Below are 8,967 nucleotides of genomic sequence, written 5' to 3' on the forward strand. Positions count from 1 at the left end.
CATGTGTGTGATTAACAATGGAAGAAATAAAACATACACAAAGGGAATGTAAAAATAAGAAATCTCTCTCACTTTGTGGGATCCCTGGGGGAAAGGACCACGGCTTTGTACTTTGCAACGATCTTTTCTTGGCTCTCTGATTAACAAGTGCCTAATGACCATGTCTTCCAGGGTGATGAAGCTAATGGATGCAGAAAGCATATGAGAATAAGAAATGAAATCGTCGAGTGTGGCCCTTTGAAGATGAAGAGAAAATTGAAACCTTCCTTGGTTGTCCTCCTCTGAGTTACAAGGAGGAAGACTTTCCCCTCTGCCTCCCTGCCTCCCCTCAGCGTGTGCCCGGCACCTTTGGCAGCCTCTCAGATGCCCGTGGCAGAGTTTTGGATATGCATGAGAGAGGGCTGTCATTCCAACACCTTTTCTGCCATAACCAACTGAAGTCAACTGCTTTACATGACCACAGACCTTTCTTACAATGTGACACAGTTATGCTGATCACAACACGAATTATTTGGCTCACTTCCACAATTTTAAATAGAAATGCCATTCTTCCACGGAACCGATACCTATGGATAACTTACTATGTATCAGATGCTGTTCTGGATACAGTATAAAAAATATCCTACTTCATAATACAGAAAACCAAAGATCAGAAAATAAAGTCTTCTGCAATTACATAAGATTCATCTCCTCATTTCTCACAGTACAGTATTGCCGGGTCTAACCCTGGCTTTGGTTACTCTTTCTTGCCTCCAGCCCTCTAACTGCATCTTGGGCTAAGCCGGAGAGTGAGAGGGAAGCATCATGTATCACACGTCTAACCTGCCCTGCATGCTCTACACCAGGGAATCTCTACTCTTTATTCCTCAATTTCTATTCTATTCACCCTTGACCAGCATCTCTGAGCCACCTTTTTACAATGGAGACAGAATAGATCCCCCTGTGTCTGTCTCTCCATTCCCACCTGGGGAGCACGGTGTGATTCAGCGGTACAATGCCTGCCTCGTGTAAGATACTAGAGCCCTTTACTACCAGAACCAGATTCTCCTGAGTGATCACGTTACACATGTTTGGTTAAAACAAGAGGCAAGAGCCCATAAAAGCAACTCCTCAAGGCAGATGGGAACCAGTGTGCCTCCTGGTCAGAACAGTAAAGCTCATTAGTTCCGGGACAATCTGATGTCTGAGCTGCCTACAGACGGCCTGGGGTGACAACTCAGTTCTGTACTCTCCCTCTGGTCTGAGGTCCTTTCAACCCATCCGAATGAAAATCTGGTGAAGGAGAGCTCAAAAGACTCTAGGTCAGGGGTCCTCAAACTTTTTAAACAGGGGGCCAGTTCACTTAGACTGTTGGGGGGCTGCTAAGCAGGACAGGAAGCAGTGGCAAAAACACCCAGCGGGCCGGATAAATGTCCTAGGTGGGCTGCATGTGGCCTGTGGGCCGTAGTTTGAGGACGCCTGCTCTAAGTGGTCAGAGAGTGTTTTTGTTATTATTATTATTTTTTTAATGGTCACTTACATATCCTGGTATTTTCTGATATTGTGATGGTTTCAATCAGTCTCCCAACAGAAACAGGTGGCATGCTGTGGAGAATTTTAATAAAAACTATAGCTTACAGTGACCTGGGGAGGTGATGGGGACAGCAACACATGGCACCCAGGAGCAGCAGCTGCCCCACGGGTTTGCAAACCTCAGCAAGGACACAAACACTGTGCTCCCACTGGAGGAAAGCAGCCCCTCCATCCCCAGAGCCTGGTGGGGAGGGACCCGGTGGGGTGAGACACGCTCTCGCTGTGTCCTCCACAAGCCGAGCTGGAAGTCAGAAGACCAGGGCGCTCAGGAGGAGCTTGTCCCAGGAGCACATCCTGGGCACAGATGCATGCAGACAGCGGAGGGTGGGTCTGCAAGGGCAAAGGTGGACAGTCCAGGATGGCTCGTCACTTTCCTTTGTCAATACCCAGTATTTCTGTGTTTGTAGGAAAAACACAGGTCCTTAACCAGGGAAATGACCAAGTTCCATGAGCTACAGGATCAGAATGGAGAGATGGCAGCTGAGTCACAACGTGGCTGAAACCCACAGCGCCCAGAGCCCTAGTGTGACCCTCTTCATCTGCCTGTAGCTTCAGAGGTACTGAACCCCAAAGGGGCAGTCTCAGCTCCCTGGCACCATGCCCATGCTCCCCAGTGAAAGCATTTCCCTTCATCGCCAGAACCCCCAAAGCTATTAAGGCCAAGAAAACAGAGATGGGGCGGTGCCTGTGGCTCAAAGGAGTAGGGCACTGGCCCCATATGCTGGAGGTGGCGGGTTCAAACTTAGCCCCAACCAAAAACTGCAAAAAAAAAAAAAGAAAAAGAAAAAGAAAACAGAGATGAAAGCCGCAATTCTGAGGTGGGCTACATATGGGGCAACATGGACAGCTTTCCTTTCCTCTGCCACGGCTATATATCTCACAGACAAGTTACAAACAAAAAAGCTTTGTGCCCTCAAACCAGAAAATACACCTAAAATGATAAAACTAGAGAATTTCCTGTCAGTTGCTGATTCCCTAACAAAAAGAAATTTTCAACTCAGACCTCTAATAACTGAAGATATCTGAGGGCATGCCACGTCTCTGTGGGGCGATAACCTGTGAGAAATTTACTCTTTCTCCATTGTAAACAGGTGGGGTGAAAGCTCATCAGGCTGGACAGTTTTGCAGGAGACTTTCCCATTAAAATGCCCACTATGTTCTGACTGGCTGAGTCTTCTGAGGCCTGACTCTCTTGCACTTCTACAAGAAGTCTTTTTTTTCTTTTTCTTTTTCTAAATGTGTTTGTATTTGATTCTTTTTTCACGTGTCCTTGAATACCTCACTGATGTGCCAGGTCCCTGAACTTTTTTTATAGGACTTATTTCCCTGGACTAGGCATGGGGCTTACAAGTCTGCTTGCTGCATCTGACTTTCAAGATCCAGTCAGTGTGGTGACACCAATATAATGCACTGGTGTGAGGCCCTACGGGTAAGTAACATCATCAAAGTCTCTCCAAACAGTGTATTGAAAGATATCAGGAGAGCAAACTTAGCTTGGAGTAAAGAAACTAAAAGTATATTGTGCCTCTGTTGGAAGAAAACTGCATAAAATAATTATTATCTTTGCGGATAAGATGTAGGGAAAAAATGCAGTTCAATAGTTGAATAGTAGGTGCCAGGCACTACGCTGATTCACTCCAGTTAAACTATTATATCCTGAGCAGCTTCACTATCTGGCTAAACATTTAGTCCTTGGCCATTGTCTAAGATCTTTACAATTTCTGTCCTAGTCATGAAGGAGAGTTAAATGAAATATGCTACGAGTTGCCATACCTTTATTTTTCACAAACTTTATTATGGCATTAACTTCTGAAAATGTATCCCATGAATGTCATATTATTTTTTAAACACAACTTGGAGAGTCAGGAATTCAAGCAACATCCTTCCATCTGGCTTTTTCTATCAAAATAATATTCATCACACAATAGGAAGTTAACGTGAGAACCCACATGTTATTATGTGTGGCTAGTCCCACTTACATTCTGGGACTCACAAAATTACCTCACAGTGTGTCCACAGTACCACAGGATCCAGTATGAGTTGAGATCAAGTCAGGACCACGTTCTGCTGTACTGTCTACGGCACACACTCTGGACGATGGGCCATGGCAGCCTTCTGGGCACGTGGGGATAGGAAGGGAATATTTTCCTTTCCAAGTGCACAGTAACTGGCAGGTGGCAGCTGCCCTTTCAGGGAAGGGGCAGCGTCACAGGGCCTGTAGCCATGTGGCAGGCTTCTCCCTCATGTTTCTGCCCAATCGACTTAGAGTATTTCTACTCAGAACACTTTTAATCAAGGGCGCTTTTATTCTTGAGGAATTTATGGTCAACTAACCACACCATCGGTACGCACATCAAAACAGTGATTTTTCAGGGAGCAGATATGTCCTACTTCCCAGACTGGCATGATAACAAAGATGGCATAAAAATAACAGGGAAATACAACTTGGACAGCTACAGAGTTAGAAGGCACAGTCCCTCTTTAGCGAGCTGCACATATATATACCTCCCATTTTCTTCATCTACTTATCTACTGATGGACACAGGTTGTTTCCACATCATGTCCATTCTGCGTAAAGCTGCAGTGAACTTGGGACTGCGGATATTTCTTTAATATACTGATTTCATTTTCTTTGGATATATGCTCAGAAGTGGAAGTGCTGGATCATATTATTTTTAGATTTTTGAGGAAACTCCGTGCTGTTTCCCGTAATGGCTGTACTAATTTACATTCCTGTCAACAGGGGTACAAGTGCTCCCTTTTCCCCACATCCTTGCTAATGCTCACTTACTATCTTTTGTATTTTTGATCACAGTCATCCTAACAGGTATGAGGAGATACTTCATTTTGTACTTAATTTGCATTTCCCTGAGGATTACTGATGTTGAACATTTTTTCGTAGAAGCGTTGGCCATTCTTCTGTTGAGATATGTCTATTCAGGTCCTTTACCCATTTGTAAATTTAAGTTATTTGTTTGAGCTATTTGAATTCCTTATATATTTTGGAAACTAACTCTTTGTTGTTTTTTTGAGACAGAATCTCACTCATTGCTCTGGGTGAAATGTGGAAATTAACTCTTCATGAGATATATGGGTTGCAAATATTTTTTCCCATTCCCATCTGCAGATTAAGAAATTGAAGAAAACACAAATAAATGAAAATGTCTCCTATATTCACAAATAAGTTGGAAGATCTAATACTGCTAAAATGCCCATACTGCCCAAAGTGATCTACAGATTCAATGCAATCCCTATCAAAATTCCAATGACACTTGGGTGGTGCCTGTGACTCAAAGGGGTAGGGCGCAGGCCCCATATGCTAGAGGTGGTGGGTTCAAACCTAGCCCTGGCCAAAAACCGCAAAAAAAAAAAAAAAAAAAAAAAAAAATCCAATGACACTTTTTAAAGAAATAGGAAATATAATCTTAATATTTGTACAGAACCATAACAAATCTCAGATAGGCAGTGCCTATATCTCAATGGGTAGGGTGCCAGACACATACACCCAGGCTGGCAGGTTCAAACCCAGCCCGGGCCCGCCTAACAACAAGGAGAATTGCAACAGAAAAATAGCTGGTCATTGTGGCGGGTGCCTGTAGTCCCAGCTACTTGGGAGGCTGAGGCAAGAGAATTGCTTAAGCCCAAGAGTTTGAGGTTGCTGTGAGCTGTGACGCCACAACACTCTACCTAGGGTGCCATAGGGACAATCTGTCTCAAAAAAAGCAAAAGCAATCTTGAGCAAAATGAACAAAGCTGGAGGCATCATACTACCTGTATTCAAAAGTACTTACTACAAAGCTATGGTAATAAAACCAGCATGGTCCTGGCATAAAAATAGAACCATAGGCCAATGAAATGGGACATTAAAGCCACAAATAAACCCATGCAGTTATGGTCAATTGATCTTTGACAAAGAGCCAAAAACACACAATGAGTGTCTTCTTTTAAAAATGGTGTTAGGAAAACTGGATATCCACATGCAGGAGGATGAAATTGGACTCTTATTTTACATCATACACAAAAATCAGCTCAGAATGGATAAATACTCATAAGACCTGAAACTGTAAAACTACTAGTAGAAAATGGGGGAAAAAAGATTTTGGCATTGGTTGTGGCAAAGATTTCTGGATATAACCCCAAATGCAAATGTGACAAAGCCAGATAGACAAGTGGAATTGCATCACTAGAAACTTCTAGTAAGAAAGGAAATGACTGATAGAGCAAAGAGACAACTTGGGACATGAAAGAAAATCTTGGCTCAGTGCTCAGATCAGTCACTCCCACACAGACTTCCTCATCTACCTCCTACAGATAAAAACCCTCAGACTGTGGCACCTCCTTCGCTCCGTCTCTGTTTGGGCTCTGCTGGGTCCTACCACACATTATGGACCATTGGTGGCAACATGGAGGGCTGGGGGCAGATGTGAGGAAAATGAACAAGTCCCTCTGAACAAACTGCCCTGGCTGCAGTCACTGGAGGAACATTTTACTGGAGAAGCTGGGTCCCCATGGACTTGTGGGTAGGAGGGTCAGTTAAGGAAGAAAATTCAAGTGGAATTTGAGATTCAACATTCTCAGCTTCAACTCTCTTTGGCCAAATTTTATGCATGAGTTATCTATAGCTGTGTGATAAGATGTCCACCAACCTAGTGGAGTAAAACACTAATTTATTGGCTGAAGGTGCCTGCGTGTCAGGAGGCTGGGCCAGCGTGGATTAGCTGGGTTCTCTGCTTTGGGGTTGCACAAGATGAAATCAAGGTGTCAGCTGGGGCTGCAGCCTCATCTGAGGCTCAACTAGGGAAGGATCTAGTTCCAAGATCAGCAGGTTGTTGGCAGTGTTTCTTGCAGGATGCTGGGTGCAGGGTTTTGGTTTTGTGCTAATTGTCAGCCTGTGGCCCCTTTCAGCTCATTGCTCCTCTCCCAGGGCAGTTCACAGTATGGCATCTTTCTTCTCCAAAGTCATCAGGGAGGGAGAGCAAGACAGATTTGAGTCTATGCAACACCACCCAGCTGGGTGCTCCTGTCACTTTTGCCATAGGCCCCTGGTTGGAAGCAAGTCAGGGGTTCTGCTCACACCGAAGAGAAGGGACCCACACAAGAGCATGGATACCAGGAGGGTGGATCTCAAAGGCCTCTAGTCTGTCCCGCACAGTCCCAGTCCCTTACCTTAGATTCTTCCTATATCCCCCTGCATCCTGATCTTAGCTGAAGGGACCTGGGAGTTGGGGGTGAGTGATATTGCAGTAAAAGTGAAACTCCATAAATGATGATCAGAGCTCACACTGGATCCTCACCACATCTGCTCTGCAACTAAAGAAAATAAGGATATCCTTTCTTGTATTATGGACTCTTTTTGATTTTTCTATCCATGTTTTGAGTTGGGTATTTAAGCCCTTCAAATTACTTTTTTCCTTTTGCACGAGGCCCATCTAGAGCAGAGCTTAATGCCACATCATTGTAATTATCATTGTCACCATAGTAACTAAGTTGCATAGCGACCCCACTGCTCAATGCCTGGCCATCATGTTTCTTTGTATTCATAATTAAACATATATTGTATAAAATCCCTTCAGGACTGAAGCTTTGTTTTTTTTTCATTTCCACTACTAAAAATTAAGTTAACTTATCATAAAGCATAGTAACTGTAGGAAAATGGTCCTTATGGAAATTCCACATTTTTAGAAATGGAATAAGAAATTCCACATTTTAAGAAAAGGACTAAATACCTGCAGTTTTATTGATGTGGAATTATACCCTGCCATGAGATGCTACAGCTTTTCCAATGAACAATAGAAAAGCTCTTTTAATTCTTCAAATAAGTGCTACGTTTAGGCTCCAGAGTAAGCCAGGAATGTCGCTCCTCCTGCACTGTCTCCAAGAAACAGCAGCAAGCTTCAGAAGGGACATCCCCCAGCTTCGGGCCCTGGGCCCTTTGCTAAACCAAAGAGGGAAGAACATGAGAAGGAATGAAGTCCTCTCAGGTTTCTGTGAGAGTCTGTGTAGGGGCCATTCTGTGTAGTCAGAGAGGAGGTGGTGCATTAGGCAGGAGAGGCCGGAGCAAGTAGCCATTGAGCTTCTAGGGACCTCACAAAATACCCTTTCTTCAAAGGGAGTGGGATTTGACCTTCTCAGAGCTTCAGTCCCCTCGTCTGTCCATCTCCCACTGAACTGGGATCTCTATGTTGACTGCCCGTGGTGGGCTTCCCAGTCTGGTCACCTTTGGAGTCCTGGTAGTCACTCAAAGGGACAATGTTTAGTCTCTGCCCTTAAGAACTGTACACTCTAGAAGAGAAAAGCCAGTGAGAACGGCATAGCAACTGAAGATTGAAGCAAGTACTTTTGGCCTTGGCTGGAGTGGAGCTTACAGACAGTGTCAGAGGGTAGTGGGACAGGGGTCTGAGCAGGAGAGGTCCCGGCAGGGTACAGAGGCCAAGGGCCCCTCACAGGGAAGCCAGGCTTGGACCTGGAGGCCACAAAGATAAGCAAATATGGGAATTTAGTCTGGTTGCTGGAAAACTGAATGAGATTGAGAATCAGGAGCTGAGAGTGCAGTGCTGCCCAGCTAAGCCTTGGCAGGCCACCCATTTCCCCTTTTGGGCCATCACAGCAGGTATGTGGCTGTGTGGGCATTTTCCAGTCTCCCTCCAGCTCAGCATTTTGTGCATGTGTCCTCAAAGGGCCCAGATGAGTATGTCATGAATGCCATAATTTTTTCAGTTTCTGTCTTTGTCTAAACTTCTCTAACGTGTGAAACACACAGGTGTCTCTTCCTCAGGTGGTTCATTTCCCATTATGGCCTCACTTTCATCTTGCTTTATAATCCATGGTGCTGAGTCCTATCTGTCATACCCATTCTATCTTTATTCAGAATCATCAACCTGACTGAAGGCCAAGAATGTAAACTTTAAACCTGATCCACTTTATTTTTTAATTTTTTAATTTTTTTATAATTAATTATTTTTTATTAAATCATAACTTTGTAAATTGATGCATTTATGGGGTTCAGGATACTGCTTCGATATACAATGTGAACTGTTTACATTGAACCAAGTAACACATCCATCACAATTATACTCATTTCTTAATAGTTTTGAAATGTACCATTGCATCATGCACATTAGGTGAGTTCCCCCCAAATACCCTCCCTTCTCTCATATCCACTCTTTCCACCCCTCTCTCTCCTCTTCCCTTCTACTTTATGGACTATAGTTATGTTTTACCATTCATATGATTGTGTAGGTGGTTATATATTGATTTCATAGTAGTATCAAGTACCTTGGATACTTTTCTTTCCATTCTTGGGATACTTTACTAAGAAGAATATGTTCAAACTCCATTCAGGTAAACATAAAAGATGTGAAGTCTCCATCTTTTTTTATGGCTGCATAGTATTCC

Source organism: Otolemur garnettii, unplaced genomic scaffold, assembly GCF_000181295.1.
Source record: "Otolemur garnettii isolate 467f Iridium unplaced genomic scaffold, OtoGar3 scaffold00170, whole genome shotgun sequence".
In the NCBI taxonomy this organism is placed as follows: Eukaryota; Metazoa; Chordata; class Mammalia; order Primates; family Galagidae; genus Otolemur; species Otolemur garnettii.